This window comes from Ursus americanus, chromosome X (assembly GCF_024610735.1).
Source record: "Ursus americanus isolate L20-20 chromosome X, mUrsAme1.1.p, whole genome shotgun sequence".
NCBI classification, from domain to species: domain Eukaryota; kingdom Metazoa; phylum Chordata; class Mammalia; order Carnivora; family Ursidae; genus Ursus; species Ursus americanus.
This window is the reverse complement of record NC_142164.1, coordinates 19,523,735-19,538,647: the sequence shown is the minus strand read 5'-3', so window position 1 is coordinate 19,538,647 and position 14,913 is coordinate 19,523,735. Positions and strand designations below refer to the sequence as shown.

At 37.5% G+C, this 14,913-nt stretch overlaps 1 protein-coding gene across 12 annotated transcripts in view; it reads right to left on the bottom strand.

The window, feature by feature from the left end:
- ENOX2 (ecto-NOX disulfide-thiol exchanger 2) overlaps positions 1-14,913 on the bottom strand; it is a 267,809-nt gene that overhangs the window by 184,877 nt on the left and 68,019 nt on the right. For 7 of the 12 annotated variants that reach the window (XM_087859910.1, XM_087859915.1, XM_087859920.1 and 4 more), the window contains exon 3: positions 12,034-12,118. The exons of the other annotated variants lie outside the window; for them this stretch is intronic. The gene's annotated coding sequence lies outside the window, so the exon portion shown is untranslated. The remainder of the gene's footprint in view (positions 1-12,033; positions 12,119-14,913) is intronic. 12 annotated transcript variants of the gene reach the window in all.

Sequence of the window (14,913 nt, the reverse complement as noted above, 5' to 3'; positions counted from 1 at the left end):
CATAGTGGGATCTTTGCACAAAAACATAATCTATCCCCTGCCACTAAGTAGTTGATATCATCTTTAGAATTCATGTCAGCCTATGACAGGCTTCCTGTGATAGCTACTCAACTCAAATCCAGATTGATTTCTCAACTCCATGTTCTCAAACCTGCTATCTTCCCTTGCTACATAAACTATTAGTACTTCAATTCCCAGAGATCTCACACTTCCTGGTAAAACTGCCTGTTCCACTACAATGATGGTTTCAAGGCAGCTTTGGACTTCAAAATGACTTTTCCATACTTTCAAAAATGTTCTTTCTACAAATAATGCCATCAATAAAGGGGAAAAAGTTAACACTTCTGGGAGAAATTTAAGCTGAATGTGGTAGAAGGGTAAGGAATAATAGTCCAGAATTCCTTAACTTAGAGAAAGGTAGCTTCCTAGGGAAGATGTCTGAGATGGCGTCAGTAACTAAGTATTCCTTGTGACCATGCCAACACTATCAGCAACCTTCTCCTACCCTGGCTACCCATTCCATAGTCTATCTGAATTCCTTTTAGTTTAGAATTATTTCCAAGTCATGTTGTGTAAGTACAGTTTCTTTTTCCTAAGCAGATGACTTCCTGTTGGCTCACCATGACCCCACCCAAAGCACAGGCATGCACACACACGCTTAAACACTGCAGTACATCATACCACACTGTGTACTCCACAGATACTCAATACATGCCTGAGGACATATTTTATAATGATCCTCTGGACATCTTTCCCTGATAACTCATTCTCTTTCTACCACTCCTTATTCTTACTTCCTTAGAGACATGGAACTGAGGTAGACAGTGAATGGAGTTATTGTTGCCTTCACTTAGGGAGCAATGCCAATGTCAAAACCAAAAACCAAGTTTTATTTTGTGATGACAATTATTGATCCTGCTTGCAGTTGAAGGGGAAGAGAGGAAAACCAAATTGGAAATGTTTATCTCCAAGGCTTTCTTGTAAAGAAACAAGTGACCCATAATTCATGGCACATCAGCTGCAATAATATGCCTAATTGATAGAGCTCACGTGGACCTACTGGTATCTGTTCGCAGGTGACTCCCTTTACCAGACTGTGCAGGGTATGGTCTTTGAGTGCATTGTCATTTAAATAAAGGATGCTACGGATTGCAGCAGAGAGAACCAGCAAAGCTGTTGCTTTCGTATACACAATCTGGCTGATATTTAACCTTCCTTAGGGGAAGAGGAGACGTTTACAACCCATCCTGGCAGTAGCCTATAGCATACTTCCCTTCATTCAAACATTTCTATTGTTACAGAGCATCACTGCTGTTAATACTGCCCTTGTGTGACTACATAGGGAATTGCTATCTCTGCCACACTGAAAAAGCACCCTCCACTTCACAGATTCAAATACATTTAACACCCATACAAACTTATTTAAAACAAATAAGGAATGCATGGTTACATAAATATTTCTATAAATTCCTGTGGAAAAGAAGACCAATGAGTTGTCTATAGAATGTTAACATATGAACAAGCATCGTAAGGATTTTTTAAAGAAGTCTTTCCAATTCAGCAAGGGGTACTACAATTTAACTTTCATCATTAGAGCTAGAGTTCTGCTTCTAGAATTACCAGTGACTCACTAAGGTATTTTGGGCGAATCAATGAACTGAGTTCATGTTCATGATTTTTATTCTGAAATGTCCTAATGGGGTCCAAGGACTAAAAGAACCTCATTAATTAAAATCTTACACATGGAGTCCAAGATAAAAAACTATCAATACTAAATAGTGCCTTGTAGTTTAAGAAGTTATTTTGTACCATTTCATATTTAATTTTTATAACTCTGGGGGTTGGAGTAGATAGAGCAATTATTATTACTTTCTTTTAAAAATGAGAAAACTAGGATTTAAAGATATTACCTTGCCCAATATAGCTTATAAGGTGTTGAACTGGTCTAAAGACTACAAATTTAGTATTCCACCTAAAACAGTGCCTGACACATATGTAATTAATATTTGTTGACTGGCTGAATGAATGAACATATTACACTACCTCCCCTAACTACATTTGCTCATATGCAAAGAGTCCTATAGCTACATTCCAGAGTAGTTGATAAGATCATTTACTTTCCAATAAGGAAGCAAAAAGCCATTGTGAATATTAATACAGCCATGTATTTTGGTAACATAAGGCCTGTGAGTTGAAAGCATAAGATATTCAATGTTTGGTCACTGTGAAGTTTGGAATACAGTTGATGGAAATTTTGTAGGGTGTTTAAAAAATGATGGGCCAATTATCATTATTACTTTGTGGGAGAGGGACATTTCAGTAAGACTTAATGGGAAAAGTAACATTTGGAAAGCCATTTGAGCTCCCACTATGAAAATAACCAATGCCTGTTAAATTGTTATGCCTTCCATTCATTCATAGAGAAAATAAGTCTTAGAGTTGGGAGGGACTGTGGCAGTCACCTGGTCTAAGCCCCCCCCCCACCGCCATTTTGCTGAGAACTCGGATGATTGAGAGGGGAAGTGATGGCTCACTAATCCAGAACTAGAATCTAGCCTCCTTATTGACAGAATTCCTCATGAGAGCAGTTGAGATGACCCTCTCTATAGGTGTCATCCAAAGAGATTTCCTATCATTTAAATTCCTTCCCTTAACAAAGGTGACTATCATATAGTTCTACTTGGGAACATACAGTTCCCTCAGATTACAACTTAAGTGGCAGCAGGTTGTATTATAGATAAATGCTCTCCTGGACTTCCCAGATCAGAGTGGTGTGGTAGAAGAACAAAGGCTCTGGAGTCCAACTCCAGCATAATAATCCTGCCTGCCACTTACAATGGTGTGACTTTGGGCAAGACAACTCCCTGAACATTAATTTTGTTTATCTGTAAATGGGGATATTGTCTACTTTATACAACTTTTGACATAATCTAAGTAAAACAGAGTCAACAGAAGATCTCATACTGAACAAAATACTCAGTAAAAATGAGTTACCTTTTACTCACTTTTCCTTACTTGTAGTTACCCTTGGTACATGAGCTAATACTGGCCTCAGTAAAACGTGGGTAATTTTCCTTTCATTCAGTTAACCAATATTTACTGAGCAGTTAATACATGCTAGGCTCTGGAAATATAATAGTGATCAAACAGGTAAAAATCCCTGCCCTCATGGAGCTCATATTCTAGTAGCAGATATAGACAATAAACAAAATAAATAAGTAAAATATACTGTATGTCAAATAGTGATAAAATGCTTTGTCCAAAGCAGGAAGTATATTTGATTAGGCCTATTAACAAAAGCATTGACCTACTCATGTTCTAGGAAGCATTTGTTATCTCTTGTCCTCTACTTGTTTTTTTAAGAGTTCAGACAACAAAAAGCTAAGACTTCTTGACATGGCCCTTTCTAATCTTGAGGTATAAGGAGGAATGGGATAGAATATGAGTAGGTGAGTTGTATATGTGAACAGTTCAGAAAATGGTTCTAGTCTACTGAATAAATAGGAGAGCAGGTTCTAATATTTAGCCATAAAGCTGGAATAAACAAACAAAATGTGCATAAAATCACCACTCGTTAGGTATAAAGGAGAGCATATGCAATTTGGAAAGAAATTTCAAAATTCGTAACATCTACAAAGTTTTCAGATATCTGCAACTCATTATAGCAGGAAGGGTAGACCCCAAACCGGCAAATATGATCTGGGTGGGATAGTAAATAGCCTAACAAAACAAACAAACAAAAAGCCTTCTGGGAATAACGTGTATCATAAGGTCCTCTCCTTGATTTGTATTCTACAAGCACTTGATTTCTATCACCTTACTGAGCTGTGGAATGTATAGGTCTTCATTTTGTCTATTGTTACTCACTTCACAGAAGGAGAGACCAAACTACCAATTTCATATCTCTCAGCACACCACAGAGTGCACATTTATGGTAAGCTCCCCTACTGATATAAAGATCAGTAGGTTTTTAGTTGTTTTTAATTCACTATGGCTAGTCAATATGTTTTTCAAAATCCTTTGTCCTGGAAGTAAATTATGTTATGTCCCTATTAACCAACAAGAAATGGTGATAAAGGTGACACAAGGAGCAAGTGACAATATACTGAGAGTTTTATTAAGTTTATTAACAGAGACATACTGCTTTAGTTACCTAAAGATATCAGAAAATTATAACTGTTTCATCTTTGTTGGTAGCTGCCCTAGCCATTCCATTACAGAGAAGGAGTTGATTTATGTGCAGCTATTGAAAACACAATGAACCAGTCACCACAATTTCAACAAGCGTTGATGCTGGAATACCAACTTCAGATAGTATCTATAACACTGTCATGAAGAAAGTTGACAGTACACTACCTAAAGTAATGATTCTAGTTCCACACTTGCCAGGATGGGCATCACTGCTGTAGAACTGGGTTCTACTGGAGTGGAAGTGAAAATTCACTCTTTCATGGTCCTTTAAATAAGGCCAAGGCATATGTCCAAGAATGCTGTTTTTTATTCTCTCCTTATGGTATAAGCTTTATACCACTTGGACTGGACTAACATGAAGCTTGTTTTGATTCCCACAACCAAGTCATTCCTTATATTTGTCCCCCTCTTCTCATTCTTTATGTATCAAAATTGTAGGTAGAACAGTTTACAAGGAAGATTATAGTTCCCATTAGGAAAGGGGCACATTTTTATTACAAATGAAAATTAAGTCTCCACCTACACAAGAGGTTTACAGAATGTGTGTAGTGTTTGTGTATGTTTGGGGAACCTGCAGAACAGATGTAAACAAGTAGACATAATACAATGTGATGAGTATAAACAAAGAGCTCAAAAATGGAGTAAATAATTCTTCCATGACTTCTTCAGTAAGTCATATTTGAGCTGGTTCTTAAAGAATAAGTAAAGCAGATGGGAGGAAGGAACAAGAGAGGAGTGTATTTCAGGCAAAAGGGATCACCGGAGCAGAGGCACAGAATGCAGAGTACAAAAGTAAATTCAAGGAAGAGTTAGTGGTCTTGTGGGGCTAGAGAATAATGTAAAAGGGTACTGAGGAGCAGAATAGACATGCCTATCCTTTTATTTTTCTATGAGACTTGGATGCTATCTGACTTCTTACATAGTTTCATTAACATCACCGAGAAGCCTTTTCTGATTTTATTTATTTATTTATTTGAGAGAGAGAGAGAACACGCATGTGTGAGCGAGCAGGGGGAGGAGCAGAGGGGGACTGAGAGGGGGGAAAGAATCTCAAGCAGACTCCCCACAGAGTGTGGCGCCTGACATGGGGCTTGATCTCACAACCCTGAAATCATGACCTGAGCCAAAATCAAGAGTCAGACGATTAACCGACTGAGCCATCTAGGTGCCCCATCACCAAGAAGTCTTATACAAGAATACCAACCACATTAAGATTCTCTAATGAAACCAGGCTACTGACATATAAAGGGGCAGAAAAAAAATGTGAAATGGGCAGACAATCAGGAAAAAGAAATTGGACAATGGAAAGTAGAGGGATGATTTAAAGATGCACCTGAGACAGTGTTGGGGTATGGCAGCAGACCTTAGGGATAAGATGGTTGTTTCTGAGCCAGAATTTGGGCCCACAGTATCCACAGCACAGTCAGATAAAAAAAAAATCTAGTAATGGCTTTGACTATAAATCAAGGGATAATTTTCACATGGAAGTATTGTGCAAAAGGCATTCATTTGCCAATAGAGATCAGCAGCCATAAGGCAGATACTGCTGATGGATGCATTTTACAAAGATCCACATATTTGATCAGATTACCTCCATATAGTAGACCTTCTGGTTGTTTTTTTTTAATCAAAGTAAAGGCATTTTTCTGACTTTCAGAACACAGGACACCAACCCAGGCTTTCCCTCTTTCCTTTCTGATCTTCTACAACTTGTTGTTCTTCATTCTTCTTGCTTCTCTTAGCTTAGGTCTTCTAAGAGCATTCATGGGAATTATTTTAGCACTGTCAATGGCCCCAAGGTTCAAAAGGGAGTACAGATTTCTAGGAGGCCTCCAAGAAATACTAGTGCAATTCTTGAAAATCTGCATGTCTGAAATTGGGAAAAATCTTTTTTTAAAAAAAGGATTTTATTTTTCATTTATTTGAGAGATAAAGAGAGTGTGCACAAGAGAGAGCACAAGCAGAGGGAGAGGCAGAGGGAGCTGGACAAGCAGACTAGAAGCTGAGCAGGGAGGCTGACACTGTCTGATCTCAGCACCCTGGGATCATGACTGGAGTCAAAGGCAGACACTCAACTCACTGAGCCACTGAGGTGCTCCTAAAATTGGGAAAATTCTTAATAAATGTTTGAAATCATTAGAATACATCCAAACCATTCTTTATTTCCATATACCATAGATCTTTCAGAGCTGGAATAGGACTTAGAGACCACATAATTTCCTCACTTTACATATGAAAAAAATTAGAAGAGAGGTGAAATGACTTGTCCAAGGAATACAGTTATTGATAAATCAAGGAGCTAAAACTTAGATTTCCTATGAAATTACTTTTTTCTTTTAAGGCTGAAAGGACATGTACTGAATGATTTAGTTTCTTTTTTTATTATGGCAAGAAAACATGTAACAAGATCCACCCTCTCAACACATTTTTCAATGTACAATGCAGCATTGTTACTTACTGTACAATATGCACATTCTTGTACAGCAAATCTCTAGAGCTTTTTCATTTTGTATAACTTTTTTTAAAGATTTATTTATTTATTTTAGAGAGAGAGCGAGCATGCAAGAGTGAGGGGAGGGGCAGAGAAAGAGAATCTCAAGCAGACTCTCTGCTGAGCACAGAGCCCTATGTGGGGTTCTATCTCATGACCCTGAGATCATGACCTGAGCTAAAACCAGGAATCAGAAGCTCAACCAACTGAGCCACCCAGGTGCCCCTCATCTTGCATAACTTTATGTACTTTCTTTAATGGTCTGTTGAAGTTACATTTTTAGTGACCACAACTCTTGTGCATTTCTAGATAACTTCCCAAGTTTATGTTATATGAAGCCACTGCAATATAATCTGGTGTCTTACTTCAAGTTGCTTCATTTTAATTTAATGAGGACTCTAGAATGATTACTTTCTTCCACACAGTTTTGTATTTAAAGAATAGGGACCTTGATAAATTGTATTCAATTAAAATAACAAACGTCTGTTCAACAGAAGCAGCATAAACAAAGTTAAAAGACAAGCCATAGGCTGGGAGATGATATTTACAAAGCATAGGAATTAGTATGCAGAATAGATAATCTCCTTCAAATCAGTAATAAAAAGACTAACAACCAAATAGAATAATGGGCAGATGATATGAATAGGCAATTCATAGAAGAGGAAACCTATATGGCCACTAAACACATGGAAAGATATTAAACCTCACTAGTAAACAAGAAAATGCACATTAAAACACAGTGAGACATCATTTCATTCACACAAAATAGGCAAAATGTTTTAAGTGACAATACTGAGTGCTCAAGGATGTGAAGAAACAGGAACATTCCTCTACCACTTATAGGAAGTATAAAGTAGTTGTTATGGACTTAATGTTTGGTGTCCCCCCAAAATTTATATATTGAAATCCTCCCCACAGTGTGTTAGTATTAGGAGGTGAGGCTTCTGGGGGGTGATTAGGTCATGAGGGTAGAGCCCTCATGAATGGGATCAGTGTCCTCGTAAAAGAGGCCCCTCTGAGCTCTCTAGTCCTTTTTTTTTTTTTTTTTTTTTTTTACCATATGTGGATATATAAGTCAGCAGTCTGAAATTGGAAGAGAGCCCTCACCAGAACCAGACCATGCTGGCACCCTGATCTCCAGAACCGTGAGACATAAATTTCTGTTGTTTATAAGCTCCCCAGTCTATGGTACTTGTTATAACAACCCAAGCTATAAGACAGTGGCATGACAACTTTGAAGAATAACTTGGGTGTGTCTTACAAAGTTGACAGATATATATGCTCTGCAACCCAGTAACATCACTTCAAGGTGAAAATCTCACGCATACACAGGAGATATGTACAAAGATGTATACTGGAGTACTTTTTGTAATAGTGAAAAATGAGAAAAAGCCTACAAAATTTATCAACAGGGACATGGATAAATGCATTGGGAAACAGTCATTCATAGAATGAAATACTCTACAGCTGTTAAAATGAATAGACATGTATGTACATCAAGATAAATAAATCTCAGAAATATTGAGTGAAAAATGAAAGTTGCTTAATGATATGTATGGTATGATACAAATTTTGTAAATATTAAAACTGCCAAATACTGTTTCTAGGCGTATACATTTGTACAAATACATGGATGGGAAAGACTCACACCAACTTCAGGATGGTAGTTCTGCTGGGGAGGAAGGGAGGAAAATGCGATCAGGAGGGGCACAAAGTAAAAGTCAACTGCTTAACCATATTTGTATCCTTAAAGGACTGGAAACAAATATGGAAAATATTAATGTCTGGTAAATCTCACTTTGATCAAAAACTAAAGTTAGCCATATGGTAGAAATTATGTCAACTCTGAGCCCTGTTTTGTCACCCATCAGCTTTTGCATTCCAAATTGAAAGAGAGTTGGGCTTAGGTGCCCTTTTTATTTTAAATAAAGTCCCATAAAGAGATAAGCATATGTAATTACATATCATAAACTTTCACTATGTATACTGTCAAGCGCATACTAGGATCACATTTTAAGTCATTCATTTGTTGTTCCTCAAAAAGTGATAGCATCTGCAGATATTAGCTCCGTATTCAAGCCAATGAGACGACTCACTGTGCCCTATTGTTATTTACCCACAATTTTGTTCACTTTCAGGTGACTTTGGTGTGCTTGCATTAGGCCCAGACATTAATTGGGAGGGTAAACTGTTTTTAGCTTGAGGAAATGTGAGGCAGCAGCCTGATGCTTTGCAAATAATATAGAAAAAATCTTAAAAGTCAACAAGCAATAGTTCAAACATACACAGTTGAAAACTCTTTAGTAGCCAGAGCTCGGTGAGGAAGAAAATCCTAGAAAGTTTAGGAGGGGAATGACTTCAACTAATTTTAGAAAGTGATTTACATGGTCTTAGAAATGGTTTATAAATAAATGGTCACTATCTAAATCACATAGACGAGTGATTTCTGAACTTATGCTAGTATCAGAAAATTATACATGCTTGCTAGGGCTTATATAGATAAAACAGATTTGTGTTGTGGACACAATTCCCTACTAATAAACTAATTAACCCAGCCAAAATGCAGAAACTCATTAAAAGCATTTAAATTCATGTTAAATGCAAATGTGCAATTATCTGCAATTGTGATAACCAAAATAAACAACACAGAACCATAAGAAGACCCTAATAAAACATTTGAAATTGAGAACTTGACTTTTAGGAGTTAGAAAAGTAATCAAAGAGCAAAATCAGTTCATACTAAGGCAGGATTTCATTTATATGGTATATCCAGGAACAGTGCCAATAACCCACAAGGTTTGAAAAGCCATGAAATTCCTCCAAATAAAGGTAGAGGTACTTATAAATGGGCTGACTTCTCAATGTGGATACACACTCCAAAATGCTGTAGAGCTGTGCAGTGATACTGTCCCCTCTGGAATACTCTTCCCTCCTTAGCTTTATGAGGCCACAATGACTCATTGTTCAGGCCTTAGCTATAACTTCATGGGAAGTCTTTCCACCTTCTCTACCCTCCACATCTCAGGTTCTGTACTCCTGCTTGGTATTCTATCACACTCTGACAATCACCCATGACAGTATTTAAACTTTATTTTAACTTTCTGTTGTCTCCTTTACTAGACCATAACTCACAAGCCCAGAATCAGTTCTGTCTTGATTCTTAAAATTTTCGTCCAGCAAAGCACAGTACCTGGCACATAGTAGGAACTTGACAAATATTTGCTGAATATATCAATGAGTAGATGGATGGGTGCATAGATAGCCAGATATAAGTATATTAATGTGTTGATCAAATTCTACACAGTGCAAGGTAACCATTTTTTAAAAGTATATTAGATAACATGAGGGTCTGTGTCTGTGTGTTTCTTCAAATGTGATGGTGATGGATTATACTATGCATGTGTTTATGGAAAGGGAGGGACTTTCTAAGAACACAAATATGAGTATGCCTAAATAATTCCTGAGGAGTCATAATTTTTCAGATTTATGTATATATGCTCAAATTGCTTCCATCCATGTTTCATTTATTCTTACAACCTCCACCAAAATAGATAAGGACAGATATTATCAGTCATTTTTCTGAAGGGGAAAAGAATTGAGAAGTGAAGTGAACTTGCCCAATTGCAAATAGTATCACAATAGCCAAGCTGATGCTCCAGCCACTAGAACAGTGTATTCCCATAAGATCAGAAGTACTATCACAATCTTTTTAGAGCTGGAGCAAGAGATATAACCAAATATCTAAGACAGAAAGAAAGCCATTAATTCATAGTGACTAATCTGCTTTGTAGGCTCTCATAAAGGAAATTTAGCTTCTGAGTTTAAGTTATGCATTTAACTAGCATATACAAAGGGATATTGGGACTGGGATGGAAGTTTACTTTTTAAGTTGATAAAGTCTTGCATTAACATTGGTCATTCAGTTCAGTAGAAGAAATCAGCAGGCTGATAAGATGAAATGCATTTAATAAGAATGACCAAGATTTCAGCTAGAAGAATTAAATATGATATTTTTCTGAACTATAATAGATAAGAAAAAAAGTTGAGTCTGATTCATCTTTGTAATTAATACCATGTGGAAAATAACATTGAGATTAAAACATTGATATTAATTGAGCTCCTTTTTGAGCCTTATAAATGATCTAATTTGAATACTGGTATACAAGCACATTGGAATGAGCCGCTCTCCTCCATATTTCTTTGCCTTAAAAAAAAATAATACAACTCAGTAGGCTGTTTTCAAATATAGGAAGCAAAGTAGGTGCTGCTTCCAAAGCAGTTTTCTGAGGGTCAGATATGAATGTGATTTTATTACATTTTCAACCTCACATGATGCCTTTCTATCAAGGAGCTCAAGGACTTCACAGGAACAGCCACTTCCCTGGAGCTTGATCAGCAGGGATCCGTGGAAGGTGCCATTGTCCAGAAGTGAAAGGCAATGGTGACCTTCTCAGACAGAGTGGAGAAGATCAGGCATACTATTTTCTCGGGCTCTAGTAACCTGTTCTCACTGTCAGACAATATTCAAACTCTAAAGGCAGATTTCAATGTTAAAAAGAAATCTATGTGTTTACAATATTTATTGTAACAAATAACAACGTGCACCCCTTTATTCTAGCCCTTCTAGCTTTACCCCATCTCTAATGTACTGGCTGATACTGTTTTTTCTTTCAGGTCTTTCTCTCTGATGGGCTACTTGTTGCTCCTCTGTGCTTCAGGAAAATAACAAATAACAGGGACAAAAGTTGCCTATGCCTCAAGAACTGACATAACAATGTAAATATTAGGGCAGGGTACCATAATCATAATTGCTTTGATTAAATGTCTACCGTATGCCAAGCCCTGTACTATCACGTACTTCACATCCACTATCTCATTTTGTTTTCTCCCACAAACTATCAGATAAATATTACTATTGTCCTCATTTTGTAGGAGAGGAATTTGAATATCAGCTCATGAATTTATTTACCCAAGATCTCACAGCTAAGTAAATGGCAAGCTCAGGATTTAAACCAAGGCTCATCCGGTCCCAGAATCATTTTTCTATGGCACACTGCCAACCTGAAACAAAATGATGTACTCTAAATATGGTGTCAGGTGGTATGCATGACTGCAAACAGAAGAAATTCCAAGCTTTCAGATATTTTATGGCCGAAGGGATGATGTAGAACTAGCACTTGGTGGGGATAATGGCTAACAGTTGTTGAGGGCATAGTACAGGCGCTGTTGTAATAGTGTCACACGCATTGACTCATTTAATCCTTACAGCAACCCTACTAAGTAAAATATGTGGTATTGTAATGCCCACTGCAAAGATGAAAAAATTGGCACTGAAAGGTAAAATGACTTACTCAAGGTCACACAGCTGGGAAGTGGTGGAGCTAGAATCCAAATCCAAGCGGTCTGGCTCCAGAGTATACACGCTTAATCACAACACTATATTAATGAGAAATTGGTTGAGGTTAGGAATTGTCCCAAGGAAAAAAAGTAATCACAGTTTTAGAGCCAGAAAGAACCTTAAAGATTATTTGGTCCAACCTTCTTATCTTACCAATGAGAAAAGGGAGGCAGAGCAGAGCATGTTTAACAGACTTGCCTAAGGTCACATGGTTTGCAAGTAGCTTGAGACTGCATTACAGCCCAGGTCCTCCCTCAACCCCAGTCACGCATTTGTTCTATTTTACCACATTATGCTCTCCCAGATACACTCATATGGCAAAACAGGAGTCAAATTCAGTTAAACTGCCTTTTGTGGGCCTGCACCTGAGCTACTGAACATGACTGCAGAAAATTCACATAACTGAATTGATGGGCTTTACTTTCATTTAAAGTATTCATTCATGATCACAAGCCTCGACTGAGCACTCATCTCTGCCCTGCAATGCTACTTCTGCATTAAACTTGCTTTCCCATTCTTCAAAGTGACCATGATATATCTTCATCTCTCTCCTCAATCCTTCCACATCTTTCCCACTTCTCTCCTGCTTCCTGCTTTTAACTGACAATCTCACCTTATAATTTTTGGAGACAACAAAAGCCATCAGAAAGAGCTCTCTCACCTTCCCACCACCGAATCTACACACTGACTTTTATCTTTATCTATTCTTTCTCTTCTGTCTTATTGAAATGGAAGGAGTGTCCCCCAATGCCATCATTGCTTGCCTGTTCAAAGACTTTGCTCCTGCTGGTACTCCTTTTCTTCTGCATCATCACTTTTCCCCTTTCTATTGAATGTCAGCCTTGACTTCTACTCTTTCAACAATCCCGATTCCCCAACCATCAGTAAATCTGCCTTTTGATTCTAACTTCAGAACCCATGTTGAATTTCTCCATTTCTCTTTATCTTTGCTAACATCATTTTTAAAAAAAAGATTTATTTACTTATTTATTTGAGAGAGAGTGAGCAAGCAGGGGGGAGAGAAAGAGGTAGAGGGAGAGAGAGAATCTTGAGCAGACTCCCCACAGAGCATGGAGCCCAAGTTAGGGCTCGATCTCACGACCCTGAAATCATGACCTGAGCTGAAATCAAGAGTCAGATGCTCAACAAACTGAGCCACCCAGGCGCCCCATTGCTAACATCATTTTTATCCACGTCAGCATTTTCTCTTATCTAGACTCCTGCAATAAATAAAGAGCATAATTAGCTGTTGTGCTTCCATTCTTGTCTACCTTTCATTCACTCTCCACAGAGAGACAAAGTAGTCTTTACAAAAAATATAAAACAATTCATATGATTCCTGTGCTTAAAACCTTTCTATGGATCCCCACTGCTTTTAGAATAAAATCCAAACTTCTTAAGGCCTATAAACCTTGTATGATGTGGCACCTCTCGCAACCTTATTTCATGATATGTTCCTTTTCACTCAACTATGCTGGGTTTCCCTCTGTTCCTGCAACGCACCCAGCCTTTCTTGCCTTAACCTGTGCTTGCTGTTTCTCAGGCTATTTGTGTAACAGACGTCTTCTCTTCATCACACCTCAGCTTGAAATGCATCTTTTCAAGGAAACCTTCCTTCCATGATATTTAAGTAGGTCCTGCCATTTTTTCTCTCATCCATAGCTGTTTGTCCTCACACTTACCACCATCAGTAAGAATTTTGTATATGTACTCATTTATTTCTGTTCACTTACCTGCCTCGAAGTTCAATGGGGGCAGGGACCTGTGTGTGTGTGTGTGTGTGTGTGTGTGTGTGTGTGTTTGTGTATATATACATATATATATATATATATATTTCACTGTTGTATTTACAATATGTAACAGAGTATCTGGCACCAAGCAGGTGCTCAGTACACTTTTGCTGAATTATGAAATGAATTAATTAATCCCTGGATCCCACTGAAAAATATCTGAAACAATGATCAAATGGGGAGAGACAGAGTCCTTAGAATAAACCAAAAAAAAAGAAGTCAAGAAGGCAAGAGTTCTTCTTTAGGTCCTCTACAATCACTAACTGACATGTTACTAGCAAATAAAGACACCCTCAATGGGGGAAAATAATTCTGACTTCTCTAGGAAAAGAATCTGGCTGGTTTCATGATCCCAAACATTTTGCCAAACTGTAATCAGCAGATTCTAATCTCCTTCATGATGATCTCTTTCTGAATGAAAGAAAAAAAATAATCTGCAAAGTTAACTCAGATGAGGGACAGGACCTTGAGGATGATAACCTTTTAAGGTTCTCTTTGTCAAATATGCTTCTTCTCACTATACATGCTTGCACAGAAAGCGGGAGTTACATTTTACTTGGTTATTTTTACCTCGAGTCATTTGTTCCTCTGCTAAGTAGTTTATCGATTCTTCAACATCAATTTAGAGCTGGAATTTACAGCACTCCCATCAGAAAACTTATAGTGCTCAAAATAAACGTCTTGCCCGAACAATACCATGTCAGTTGTTGAAGATGTAACTCAGGAAAACAAATGTACCTAAAGGTAGAAACTAAATGTAGATATTCCCTTATACATACACTGTTGGGATGTGACCTTTCTAAGAACAAAAAATAAGAGAAAAAATTCTATAATATACAGAAAATTCAGTAGTATTAAGGAGTATAATAAGGAAAATGATAGAATTCACTCTAGCATACTACCTCCCACTAATGTTCTATAACAGTTATTTTAGACAGGAAGCACAAGGTTGCCAAATGTTCTTGTTCTACATTTCCTGTACTAGTTTCACATCCTACACAACTAGCCTAGTATTAAAAATACTGTCCATGATATTTTGCTTC